The sequence below is a fragment of the Rhinoraja longicauda genome, chromosome 30 (genome assembly GCF_053455715.1).
Source record: "Rhinoraja longicauda isolate Sanriku21f chromosome 30, sRhiLon1.1, whole genome shotgun sequence".
Classification (NCBI taxonomy): domain Eukaryota; kingdom Metazoa; phylum Chordata; class Chondrichthyes; order Rajiformes; family Arhynchobatidae; genus Rhinoraja; species Rhinoraja longicauda.
Genome location: NC_135982.1, coordinates 18,821,565 through 18,836,606, shown reverse-complemented (window position 1 = coordinate 18,836,606; position 15,042 = coordinate 18,821,565). Strand labels below are relative to the sequence as shown.

The following is a 15,042-nucleotide window of genomic DNA, read 5'->3' as shown; positions in this document are numbered from 1 at the left end:
GCATGTTAAGCAGAAGGGCCTGTTTCCACGCTGTATGACTATGACTCTGCTATTATTTGTACCTTTCCTTCTTCGTCCTCGGCTGTCTTAAATGTAAAAGTTATTATCGTATTTAAATCTCTACATAGCCTCGCTTCTTCCCTTCATAGTAAACCCTGCTCTCTCCCAGTGTTCCTCAACACTTTGTTCCTCCAACTTCAACTTGCAGTGGTCGATCCAACTTCAACTTGCTGTGTGCAACACTCCTCCCCTCATTCCATTATTAGCAAGCTAATCTTCAACAAGCCAGTTTCAGCAGTTTTACTTTCTCTTATTACATCCTTCTACCTAGTCCACCTACAATTCCCCTTTTAAAGGATTTCTTAAAATCCAACGCTTTGACCAAGTTATTATTAGTTTTGTAGGTAAGCGTAGAATCTGCATGTGTACGTTTTGTATTACTCTCGAAAAGTTCCCAAAACTGAAAAGGATAATGCACAGCTGATTATTTTTAAAAAGTTGATGCTCGTCCAAATTGTTTCTTCCTTTGCCAGTCAAGTTGTTAACACCTGCCTAGGATACTGCACCATTCAGCGGACACCAAGTGATCAATGGCTTGTTTGTTTTTGTGTAAACATGAAAACCGGCGACAGAAATGTGGGGAATTAATTTCTTATTTCACAACTGTTTAATCATTGCATTATAAAAGCATTATAATAGCTGATTTTAAACAGACCAGTAGCTGTGTAATTAGCTTTAACAATCTTCAAAAACAGAGTGAGATATCTTACAGTACTTTCTCATGACTGTATCTATCAAGTGGACATACATTAATAATAGCCTTGGAAGTCACGGGAATGCAATTCAAAAATTGGAAATTTAAAGGGAAGCTGTGGAGGTCAGCGGTTCCTAAAGTATCAAGACTAAAAATGTAATAAATGCTGCATTAAAAAATCATATTTAGTCAGCTCATCTTTATCAATGGCGTACAATCTCGGTGTACTTGCATAACATATCAACAGGGTCTCTGCATGTGTTTTGGAAAAAAACTTACCAGTTGCAATTAACTCCACCAACACAGACATTCATCTGGCTGAACATTCCATTCAACTCCCCATACTTTCTCCAGATCAAAGATGCAGCTATGGGAATGTACAGTGGCCAAAGCTGTGCCTGCCTTTCTCAAGGGATACGTGGAACAGCATTTTCAAACTCATTTTCCAAACCATCAATGACACCTGCTTCCTTCTTGCACTCATGCGGAACATGACAATTTCATGGCTTCTGCTGCCAGCTTTCACTCTGCTGTCACCTTCACATGGTCCACTCCTGCTTCTTTCCTTCCATTTCTGGATCTCTCTCCGTCTAAGGAAATGGTCAGTCATAAGCATCCATTACAAGCCTATACACTCCCACAGCCATCTTGACTATACTTTCTCCCACCTTGTCTCTGGTAGGACTCTGTTCCATTCTCGAGTCCCAATCTCCTCATTGTATCTGCTCCGACGGTGATTCTTTCCACACTCGTGCCTCTGAAATGCATACCTTCTTCCTGAACTTTGGCTTTCCCTCTAATATAGTGAAGAGAGCCCTTAACCGGTTCTCATCTTTATTGTGGATTTTTGCTCTTAACCCCTCTTCTCCTGAACAGAACCAGGCGGGAGATTCCCTAGTCCACATCTTTCATTCCCAGCCTTCATATTCAACACATCATCCTCTGCAATTTCTGCCAGCTTTAATAATGTTCCACGACCAAACACATCTTTTTCTTCCTTCCTTTCTCAGGACTTTGAATGGATTCCCTTTGCAGTGCTCCTGCCCACTCTTCAGTCCTATGCTTTGGCACTTTTTCATGCAGCCACAACAGATATCTTTTTGCCTATTCTCTTCCCACCATCCAGGTGATGCAGAAAATCACTTGAACTTTATCCAAGTGGAAATGGTTGAGAGCTTCAACTTTCCTAGGCATAAATATCGCCAACAATTTGTCCTGAACCAACCACACTAAAAGTCTCCTCAGAAGACGAGGGAAGTTTGGTATGTTTGTAACAACTCTTACCAACTTCTACAACTGCTACTGTAGAAAGCATCCTATTGGGATGCATCAGAACTTGCTTCGGCAACCACAGGAAATGCAGAGAGTTGTGGATGTAGTCCAGTTCATCACACAAACCAGCCTCCCCTCACCCCTACCTTCACCCTTTATCAACTCCATCTATACTTCACACTGCCTCGGGAAAGCAGGCAACATAATCAAGACCCATTGAGATCCCAGTCATCCCTATTCCATTGGGCAGAAGTTACAAAAGCTTGAAAGCACGTACCACCAAATTCCAGAACAGCTTCTTCGCTGCCGATTATCAGGCTACCGAATGGGCCTGTCATAAGCTGGGGATGTAGTCCCGATCTCCCATATACCTCATTGAAAACCTCGCACTTTTTTTCTAGTTGGGCGAGGTGTTGTCAGTACTCAGAAACAGTAAATCAATAATGACACTTATTATAAATTTAATTTAAGTCAGTGTCACACATCCCCAATTAAAAAGATATCACTCCTGCTTCTACTCAGAAAGACATTAAGATGCATTTGCTCTCTGTCTGAGCTAAACTGATGAAAAATGGTATACTTCCTTCTCAATATGTATCTAATGGCACCATTGAATCTTTACTGATTAGATGTAATGTAATGATTTACCTACATCTAATCAGCAGTCTGTGTACTACAGTCCCTTTGCTCATTTTTGTTGGGATATTTGCGTCAGTTCTCATAAGTTAAATATAGTATAAAGTAGCTAGAATATCACCCTTCCCTGTTGTTCTGGGGTTTATTTCACAAACATAGTTAAATTTATTCAGTCAGCTCATTCTATTCAATGCTCTTCAAACAGAAGATTATTGAAGGACTGCTAAAATGTTCCTCCTATCTTTCTACAGTCCCTGCCCGGGTTACAAACACCTGGCTTATTGACAGCTCATACATATCGATGAGCATTTGGGACACCAGATGGATAGGGATAGATTTGGTGGCTGCTTTGGGACTGTCGTCATCTTCTGCCGACTGGGAATGGGGTGTTTTCCACATGCTTTCAGCTGGGAATGCTGAGCAGGATTCACTCGCTTACTCACAGTCAGCGAAGCCAGCTGGTAGCTGCTCTTCCCACGTGTGCTTGCTCTCCCACTGCAACTGTTTCTGAGATCCTCTCCCACACACTGCTTTTCTTCATTTAAAACTTCAGAAGGGTTCGGGTTATGAACAGTCCTCAAGAATGGAACCCTGTCTTAAAAAGGGGACTGTATTTATAAAGGGAATACGAAGAATATTTGGGTCTAAAATATCTTATACCTTGCCACTGTATAGACTACTCAATTCCCCTCCTTTATTTTAGTAAACATTAAAAATCTTCACAAACTTGTTTGTGCGTGCAATGATTTCTGGGTGGAACAATTAAAATCATAGCCTGCGTAGCAAAAAACCATGCAACACAATTCCAGAGTAGTATATGACGTTTAAATGGTTTACTGCTTCAAACCTCTCGCAAATATGGTGCATTATATTCCTACAGAGAAATGTAATTCCATAACCATTTCCTTTAGCACCAATAGAATACCTTTGGAACTATACTTGTTAATCATTTTTATTTCTTGACCTCGCTATCATTGGTTAACTAATTAAATGTCAATGCATTAAGAAATGGACATAGTTAAAGAGACATTTCACATAAATAACTTTTAGAATTTTCAATTTAAACTGAAAGAATTGTATTTATTTTTGTACTAAAATATCTAATCCTGGGTGTGAACATATGTTCATCTAACATGGAGTAACAGAGTCCTTTATACAATAAAACTCTCATAATACACACAATCTGATATTTGAAGATCCTGATATTTCATCATTGGCTCACCAGGTAATGTTTCCCAGACTCCCCTACTGTCTGAGAACAGTAACCTACTGGGGCACCATTTCCAGCAATCCCTTTAAACTAACTGGTTCACAGGTAAATTTATTATCCCACTGAGTATCATCTCTTTTTTTTAAATGATATCAAAGTATGCTGTACCATCAATAGGAGTAATGCCCACAGTCTAGAATATCTGCCTCTGGTAATCGTAAAGTGCTGAATGTGCTGGATTAACAAACTTTTACTGTATACCTTTAACTCCATTATAATTGAAAATAGCAAAAATGTTACACAACATTTCACTTAATTTTGAGTGAGTGCCAGAGAAAGGCACACTCCATTGAAGAGAATTAATAAAGAATGCATTAATATGCCACTCAATTGTAAAAAATAACAATGCACATCACGGTTTGATAAATTGCAGCAGGGCATGTTGCAAATTAACTTCCTTTGAAGAATCCATTTTCCGGTTCTCTTTTCACATGATGCAAATAACTCGCTTGTTCGCACGGGTGACAAGCCAAGGTGACAAAATCGGTCTGGGAATATTTCCATTTGCTGTTTTCAAAAATCGAATTTATTTTTGCTGGACCACTAGGAATTATAATTAATCTCACATTTTAAGAGCCAAAGGAAAAATATGAGCTGGAGGAACAACTTAATCAAGAAACAACTTCATCATTCTTGCTCAAGTACATCTATCTTTGGTGGACATTAACTTAAATACCTGAATTACAACAACAAATATCTCCAATCTTGTTCTACGTTCTGCAACTTTTTTCATGTTTTCGTTGGTGATTAAAAAAATGTTTTAATACTTAAAATGGTTGAACAATATTTTAACTCTTTACATTATAGTCAAACGTAGCTAGATACAAACATTTTTGATTTCCAAAGAAATAGGTTGTTAGCTACTGTAAATTGGCCCCATGCCAAGTGCAGCAGTGGAACCGGAAGGGAGCTTACAACCAACCCTTCAGCGCGGAAACAGTGTCTATAAAACAACAGTTACTGTACTTCCGAAGTTGGCTGTGGGGGGATTGTGGAGGGTTAACATGTGGAAAAAAATCTGATCAATAAACTGTGGTCAAGTTGTTTGGATACTCCAATGTATGTAAGAGGAGTTCGGAACAGCTTTTCAGATAGTACTTTTTTCTATCCCATGTGGACAGGACCTATTGCCGTTCACTTGGCACTTCCAACTTAAAATGGATGGTGCTAAAATCATAACTAGTTGGCTAACTGCATTCAATACCATTAAGGCAATTTACATCTCATCATGGTGCAGCATAGTAGAGCAAAAGTACATATAATAGCGCAAGGGTTATCAAAAATAACAAGCCTTTTGTAGCATTCGTAGTAATCGTTTCAAATATGAGCACCATGCGATGATTTGTAATGAGGAAAAGGGATAAAATGTTGCAGAACCAAAATGACATTGTGCTAATCTACACTTCTGTTTTTCATAATTCAGCAATGTGTGCACAATGAACTAATATTCCTAAGCACTTTCCAATTTAGGTCAGGCCCCTACAGCTAGTAACCAGTTTATCCTTCACTCAATATTTTTATTCCTTTCAGTCAAAATTGCAAACTCAGCAGATTTCCTGAACTGCTGATTAAATGTACATAGACAGAATTCCGTATAGAGATAACAGCAAGAATAATTGATTTTGAACATCAAAGTTGATGACTTTAGATTGGCTTCAGATCATGACTGTCAAGAATTGAAACCAATCCAAAACTCAGTTCATCAAGGGCTGGAAACTGCTGATGCTGTACATCATAACACCAAAGAATAAGTACATAACGGTTTACATCAAGATCAGTAACGCTGATGATCTTCAGAGAGTAGTTATGAAGTTAAAAGTTTTTGACAAAGCTGTAATGACTTCAAAAGAAAACAGTTTTCTTTTACTTTTCCTGTACAACTAAAAAATATGGTAAATGCCGATACCAATTATCTACTGACAACTGAATAAGCTATACATTATCATATGGGCAAATCTTCCAATGATTAATGAGCAACTAGATTGGTTTAGTTTAGTTTACTGTCATGTGTACCGAGGATAGAGCCAGTAAAGTCCGATCAAAGATAGTCTGAGGGTTTCCAAGGTAGGCTCTCCGAGGTAGATAGTAGTTCAAGACTGCTCTCTAGTTGTGGTAGGATGGTTCAGTTGCCTGATAACTGTCCCTGAAACTGGAGGCTACTTGATTCCAATGCAAGGATGCTGTTTCTTTAGTATGCCCCTGGAGTGCGTTACTGAATGAAGTTAAGCCAAGCCCATGCAGTGCAGGGCAATTCCAAATGTAACAGGCTCACCCCATCTCTGATCCCACGGTTTCTTGACATCACACATAGGCATCCATTATTGGCATCTTCTTAACAGGAGAAAGATCCTGTATTTATTCCTCTTGCAGTTGTGGTATTATACCATTTCTATCTGATGATGCATCTGGCACTACAATGTGCTACTTAGTTCGTTCCCCAATTTTATTTATCAACGTCATTTGATTTCATGATCACCTGGTCTGTTTATTTCATGGTCTGTTTATTTGCAATTTCTGATGGCTCATCCAGTGTCAAATGAACTGGTTGACCCATTACAATTTGACATTCAGTCACATTGACCCCCAAAAGCTTTGGCTAATTGAATTTAAATCTACCCTCGCACTTATACTCAAAAGAATAATGTGTTTCTATTCAATACCATTGGAGCTCAATCAACAATATCTCCATAGAGCCTTGGCTGAATCATGAGATTCATTTATGTCATTGAGCCACTGGATACTGGCAAAAAACATAATGGTCACATATCTTACCTGGTGAGGGTCCAGAGGAGGTTTACAAGAATGATCCCAGGAATGAATAGGTTAACCTATGATGAGCGTTTGTCGGCTCTGGGCCTGCACTCACTGGGGTTTAGAAGAATGAGGGGGGGCCTCGTTGAAACATACAGAATAGTGAAAGGCTTGGATAGAGTGGATGTGGAGAGGATGTTTCCATGAGTGGGAGTGTCTAGGACTAGAGGTCATATCCTCAGAATTAAAGAATGCTCATTTAGGAAAGAGATGAGAAGAAATTTCTTTAGTCAGAGCGTGGTAAATCTGTGGAATTTATTGCCACAAACAGCTGTAGAGGCCGAGTAAGTGGATATTTTTAAGGCAGAGATAGATAAGTTTTTGATTAGTACAGGCATCAGAGGTTATGGGGAGAAGGCAGGAGAATGAGGTTAGGAGGGAGAGACAGATCAGCCATGATTGAATGGCGGAGTAGACTTGATGGGCCAAATGGCCTAATTCTGTTCCTATCATTTATGACCTTAGATGGAGTGATGTTTCCAGCAGTGGGAGAGACTTGGACCAAAGGGCATTGCCTCAGAGTAAAAGGATGTACCTTTGGAATAAAGATGGAGGAATTTCTTCAGCCAGAGGGTGGTGAATTTGTGGAATCGATTGCCACGGGCAGCTGTGGAGGCCAAGTCATGTGGCATTTTTAAAGCGGAGATGGGTAGGTTTTCGGTAAGTAAGGATGCCAAAGGTTACGGGATGAAGGCAGGAAAATGTAGTTGAGAGGGGAATATAGATCAGATATGATTGAATGACGGAGCAGACTCAATGGGCTGAATGTTCTAATTCTGCTCCTATGTCTTTTGTATCTATGAATTAATCTATCAACTCTGACAGAGTTTTATTACATAGGCATGATGTTTCTAATCATCTGTAGAAATAAACTTTATTTGTGGGTTACACAGATTTGTATTACTTTCGACAGGATATTTTTCCTATGAACTGATTCTGTATGAGAATACCATGCAATGATGTCTCGACTTAAAGGCCAAGCTAATAACGTTCTAGGAACATACATGTTCAATATTCTTGATTCCTGCTTCAATCACATGTTCCAGATTACTGTACACATAGAGGAAATGTTTCTGAAGATAGACACAAAAAGCTGGATTAACTCCGCGGGACAGGCAGCTTCTCTGCAGAGAAGGAATGGGTGATGTTTCGGGTCAAGATACTTCTTCAAATGTCACTTTTATATTGGCCAAGAGTAAGTATTCGGTAAAATAAAAGGTGTTAACTCCAGTGATCATAGTACCAGAGCAAGGAAAATAAACCAGTGCAGATGATTCTCCGGTGTCAATAAATGACTAATGTTAGAACCACCCAGCTAGATAATGGAGATGAAGCATTAGTCATAGTAGAGTCATACAGAACAGAAATTGGCCGTTCGGCCCAACTAGCCCATGCAAACCAAGATATCCCATCTATGCCAGTCCCACTTGCGCGCATTTGTCCCATATCTTGCAGAGTATTCTCAGCACTCCTAATGTTTAGTTTAAATTAGTAAAGAAATGGAGCTGTGATGTCACTGAAGTATGAAGTGTTAATGGCTGAATCTACTAATGTTAATTTAGTTCCTTGTACTTCAAGGCTCAGCAACTCCTCCAAACCAATTCACATCATAATATTATCAACATTTATTTTAAGCAAAAGTTGAAATTAATGGTAATTCTCTGCAGCGCTTGTATATTTAAAAATGGGTTCAATAGGTTAATTTAAGTTTCTTAGGCATAAACGTAAAATTGATTTTAGAGTAACAGTAGAAGTGGCACAAAATACTGGAGAAACACATATTCAAGTTGTAGTTTCTATTCATGTGTTAATCTCCTCAATCAAATTCTCACATCCTTCGTGTGAAACAGTAGCTTGAATCATTAGGAGAATGCTCCTGACAGCAATTTTCCCCAGCTGCATTAGCATTTCTAATGGAAAAGTTAAATGCAATGAGACTATCTATAATTTCTTCTGAACATAAAGCTATTCACATATTCTTCTAATAAAAAACTCAATTAACTTTTTAGGGGAGAAAATTATGTCTGTGTGCATTAAAAAATACATATTTCTACAAGGAAGGCACTAGAAATACTGGGAATACTCAACAGTCGTTCAGCGTCTGCCTCTGAACACCACCATTGGTCTAAAACACAGCCACTCACCTCCTGTTTTCTATCGCTCAGCAAATGTTCTGCCCACTGCATGTTTTACATTGTTAGCTTTAGTTTTTCTGACTAATTTAAAATGCTATACTTTATCACACATCTTTTGAAAGATCATCATTGCATCATTGAACTGCCCTCATGCATTCTCACCACATATTCAACTCAGTCAAAAATGGTATCCCTTGCCAAATTTCATCTCTCTCTTTTCTATGTCCAGGATTGCCCATTTTCTCTATGGTTATTGATTCCGAATTTCTTCAAAAAACATTAAACAGAGAGGCCTGTAGTTCCCACATTTATCTTGTTTTTGAACAACGCTATAATATTTACAACCTTGTAGATCTTTGGTGCCATTCTTACAATTTGTCTTCATCTCTAAATGATGTAACATGATTCCTCAGTAACTCACAATCTATTCCCATTCTTCCTTTCTGATTTATTTTGCATCACTCAATATTCTGGCAAAGCTTTTACCAAGGTTTTGGCAAAGTCTTCTTCCTTGGTAAACACTGAAACAAATTATATATTTGTTTCCTCAGCCATGCCTCTGCTTCCACTAATGAAAAGATATTTTGTTCCAGTGACTCCCCTTTCTGTACCTATTTGAATGAGGTAAAATAAGACAGAAAGGAAATGTGGGAATTGCTGGCAGCAGGTAGAAAGTGAAGACATTCCTATTCCAGATGAAATAGATCGAGAGTGACTGAGGAATCATGTTGCAACTAAAACCTCTCATTGCCTTCTATGCGAGCTGACAATCGATTCTCATCCTGCTCCTTTCCTTTACATTTCTTTCACTCTACCTCGGAAGTTATAATCAAATAAACATCTGATGCGTTCTTTTTCTTTTGCTCCATCCCGCACTAGATTTCCCTTTTCCCGAATTGTTCCTAGACTTTACCTCAACCATTTCCTCCTTTAAAGCACCACAGCTCCTCCATATTTCTTCCTGCCAGTCAATGACTTCAATTAACCCAAGTGAGATCTTTCCAATTCACTGAAATTAACCATCCTGCAATTATTTTTATCCTAGTATTTATCATGACTAATCTAAACATTACAACATTCCGCAGGCCTATAATATAAACCAAGCATAAGCCTTAACATTGTTTCTTCCAACATCTAAATAAGTTTAGCATAGTGCCTGAGGAATTCTCATTTTCAAATTACTTTAATCAAGTCTGCAAGTTTTCTTTAATTACAACTTTATTCCTTCTGTCTTTTCTGAATGCCTTTTATATGGGAATATTGAGAATCAAATCCTCTCCTTTTCTGGCAGAGCTCTATTATGAATTTTATGAATCGTGTTCTCTTGTGTTTGTTTGCTCCTACATGAAACAAATTATGTTTGTTTCCTTGGAGTCCCTTGGAGTCATGGACAACATACCTCCGTTCTCAAGCCGACTCATCACGCCACAGTATCGCCAGTTTTGGCCATCGGCTTAACCACACTGCTCCCTGGCTACGAGCATCTGGATGGAGTCACTGATCAGGAACATGACTGAGTGTGCAGCCGGAAGCAAGGGCAAGGAACTGAGCCTGGCGAACTATCATGTTTGTGAGATGGTATCTGGAGCTTAACTAGGCTGGGTAAGAGGGCAGCAAGCCAAAGAGAAGGCAATGGGCAAGGTTTTCTCTATCTCCCACACTCAGGGCACGCGTATGGGTGCTGCCAGGCACTAATGCTTCAGGTTACTTTTCAAGTTTTGGAGTTTCAGCATGAAAACAGGCCCATCGGCCCACTGACTCTATGCCGACCATCGATTACTTGCTAAAACTAGTTCCATGTTATCCCACTTTCTCCCTACACACTAGGGGCAATTTACTGAGGCCAATTAAACTCCAGACCTGCATGTTTTTGGGATGTGAGAGGAAACCGGAGCATCCGGAAAAAACCCACAGTCACAGAGAGAACGTGCAAACTCCACATAGAAAGCACCCGAGGTCAGGATCAAACCTGGGTCTCTGGTGCTGTGAGGTAGCAGTTCTACCAGGCGCACCACTTTGCCGCCCTTAACGCCTGTGAGCACTGATAATATGCAGCAGAGCTTGGTCCCCAGTCATCCTGAGTCGCCTTGCCAGTGGATCAAGAACTTGTTCTGTGAATCCTACCACTGTTGTTCAATGGCCACTTCACATTAACAAAGATCACACATAGTGAAGTTAGTGACCACGATCATCAGGATCTTCATAGACAATCCCAAAGACGGACAGATCTAACGGCCGTTCCACTATCATGGCAGTTAATTAAGTGCAAATATATCACAAAATGCTGGAGTAACTCAGCGGGTCAGGCAGCATCTCAGAAGAGAAGGAAAGGGTGACGTCTTGAACCAAAACGTCACCCATTCCTTCTCTTCCGAGATGCTGCCTGACCCGCTGAGTTACTCCAGCATTTTGTGATACCTTCGATTCGTACCAGCATCTGCAGTTATTTTCCTACACAAAGTGCAAATGTAAGTTATTCCTGGATTTGAACTCCAATGTTGCTCAATGGGAAAGTGTTTCACAACCTCTGAAGACAGAGGCCCAACAAAAAACACGGATCAAACAAAAACAGACATTTGGAAGCTCAGTAATGCAGCAACAGGCAGGTCGTACGCAAATTCAACAGTACTGTGAAAGCCATCAGCACCCCAAACATGAAAAGCCACACATATTATGCTCTTTATCCTCAAAGAAATTTCTGCCCCCTGCAAACCGACGTCAGGTTAGCACTACAGCAAATCAAATACAATGCAGGGTTTGAGGGAGCTGAATGTTGTCAGTGCATGTGTTAACTGCCATGTTTTCTGGGGGTGTTTGCCAAGAGTATTTGGTAGGAAAAAAAAGGAGGTAACTCCAGTGGTCATAGTACCAGGTCAAGAAAAAGAAACCAGTACAGTTGAGAATCTCAAGATCATGCATTGCAAACAGAAAGAGTCCCTCTACAAGTAGAGGAAAAACAGATCATCTTAAAATACTACCCACCTGCCACACCATCACTCACCACCTACCCCACCTGACAACAATTCATCCATTATTGGTCAGATTACTTAGAAATAGAAGTTCAAATCCAAACACCTTAGCTGAGACACTTCATTTAATTAAATAACTTAGAATATAGGTCTAGTATCAGTAAAGGGCTTTCTTCATTCCTTTATGGGATATTAAAAGGGCAGGAGTTGCATCTCCTGCAGTGCAAGAGAAGGTGCTGCGAGAAGGAACAAAAGTGTTGAAGGAATATAGAATATTTGGAATATTATTCACCACCTGCTATTCAAACTGTCCTTGTATCATAATGCCCCAGAATTTAGAGTGTGGGAAATTTATGAATCCAAGATTTATTCTCTTATTTATGAGGTGAATACAGAAAAAAGAGGGGATATTGCATAAATCTGGCAAATGACGTCACGTGTGAATAATGTATAGATGTTTTTTCATTTCAAAAGAAAGAAGCAATACATTTTTTTAAATATGAATTTCAGTATTGTAGATTGGAAGAATCTAATTTTTGTTCCGTACATTTGAAATACAAAACTGATCCCAGCTAATGTAGCAAATGGTAATTCATTGTTTTTTGGAATTGATACATTATCATTTCAGCATGAAATGAAGAGTTATATGGCAATTGTTGTGAAATATCGTAGTTCATACACCATTGTAACTCTGGATATCACCTACAGAATACAACTGTTTAAATCTCATCGGGCTGAGGTATAAGACTCTCTAATGCTGACTGGTTTTTGTTGAGGACATTTTGCTTTATAGTCTTTGAAAGGAAATGAGTTTCATAGACCTGGTAACCTTTTCCTTTTATTGTTTGTTTAGTTGATAAAATGCCAAAGAATAAACAGGAAAGAAAATAGCTTTTACATTTGCCCTACTCCATCAGTAAAAAATGTACGTCAGTCTACATAAGATGGCTTCTCATTTCCCCAAACAAGTATTGAACAATCTCTGCTTTGGTACAATTGAAATTAAATGCAGTGTTTGTTGCATTTGCTAAATTTGACATCAAATGATAATCATGAATTTTTATTGTCACTTTACTTCAACCTTATTTCACAAAAACTGACTCGTAGCTTTAAATTTCAATGGTCATTCAGAAATCATTCATAGAGATGATGGAATGTCCTAACATACTACCTACATAAGAAATATGTCATAAAGATTCTTAACAAGATCATCTCCTCAATTTATTTCTGTGCACTAAAATAGAATCAGCCTTTCAAAATGTGTTGAAGATGGTCTCACAACCAAACTGAATTAGGACAAGTATAAATAGAGACATGCTGTAATTTAGAAATTAGGACCCAGCATGAATTTCTTTGCAGACCATAAATTAGTTTAAAGACTTACATCTGTAACACTGACCATATTAAGACCTCCCCTTTTTCACACGTTGTCACTCCATAAACCATGTAACAGTGCCACCTAATGTCATTCCAATGAAACTTCTGAACATCCTTACTAACTGTTACTATTCCTCACAACCAGCTTCTCATGATACCAGTGGAGCCCAACGTCGAACAATGAACCTGTATTAACTGGAATTTTACACTCTTTAATTCTATCCAAACCATTGACTGTAAAAGGGAGTATTTTCAACCATTAAAAATAATGCAATTTGGAATTGCTCATGATTTTTTAATATATTCTTTTATCTTACCACCTAAACCTGAACATCATTGGCAAAAAGCAGTTACTTATTAATCATCCAGCTGCAATTAGGGGGAAGATTCTGGAACAAGAATAAGGACCTTTTGGAGCAGGGTTGAGTTGAAATTTCTTTATACACGGTAAAAATATTTAGAATTTTGTTCCTCAATCATTAGGTATATCAAGACTATGGTATTGCGCGCTTAGGAAATCAGAAACAATTGGTCCAGGCAAGTAAGTGGAAGTGGTCAACCCTGAACTTTGTACACAGTGAAGGAATCTATTGCATAAGTTTAATTCTTAGGTCAGCGATTATTAATATTTTAATCTGGGGTTCAATCAGATACTTAAATACACAGGTCCAGGGAGCTTCTAACTGGTTCCTAATTGTAAAATGGAACAGGCACAATATCAAACACAGAACAGTACAGCAAAAGAACAGGCCCTTCAGCCCATAATGTTCAATCCAATCATGATGCCAAGTTAAACTAATCTCCTCTGCCTGCATGCGATCCATATCCCTGCATATTCATGCAGCTATCGTATCTGTCTCCACAACCACCCCTGGCAGCGTGTTTCAGACACCCACCATTTTCTTTGTTGCACACCTCCCCTGTCCCGCTCTCACCTTAAAGTCATGCCCTCTAATCTTTGACATTTCCACAGAGAATAGAGGTTCTGACTGTACCCTATCTATGCCTTTCATAATTTTATATACTTCTATTAGGTCTTCTCTCAGCACTCTGATGCAACAGGGAAAACAATCCAAGTTTGTCCAACCTCTCCTTATAGCTAATACCCTCTATTCCAGGCAGCAATCTAGAAACCACTTCCGCGCCCTCTCCAAAGCCTCCACGTCCTTCCTGTAATTGGAAGACCAGACTGCACATTAAACTCAAAATGTAGCCGAACCAAAGTCCTAAAATCTGCAGCATGACTTCCCAACTCTTATACTCAGTGCCCCAATCAATGTAGGCAACCAAACCATACACCTTCTTTACTACTCTATTTACTTATGTTGCTGCTTTCAGGGAACTATGGACTTGGACCTCAAGATCTCTCTGTACATCAATGCTATTAAGCATCTTGTCATTAACTATATTTTCCCTTTACATTCAACCTCCCAAGTGGAGCATGTCACAATTGCTTGAACTAAACTCCAATTGCCATTTCTTTGCCCATTTCTGTAATTATTCATATCCCGTGGTATATTTTGACAGCCTTCCTCACCATCTGCAACTTTGTCAATTTTGGTGTTGTCTGCAAACCTACTAATCAACTCTTCTGCATGTATTTCCAGATTTTATATAGCTATCGTGAATCACATGCATTTTAATCTTTTGAATCAGTCTACCTTGAGGGACTTTATCATATACCCTATTAATATTCATGTAGACAGCATCCATTGCCCTACCCTAATTGACCACCTTCGTCACCTCCTCAAAAAAACTCAATCAAGTTAGTAACACGTGGCCTACTGCTAACAAAACCACAATGACTGTCCCTAATTA

General features: G+C 39.0%; 1 protein-coding gene across 3 annotated transcripts in view; it reads right to left on the bottom strand.

Annotated features, from left to right (window-relative positions):
* Positions 1-15,042, bottom strand: part of nphp4 (nephronophthisis 4) — a 196,680-nt gene that overhangs the window by 106,772 nt on the left and 74,866 nt on the right. The gene's annotated exons all lie outside the window — the stretch shown is intronic.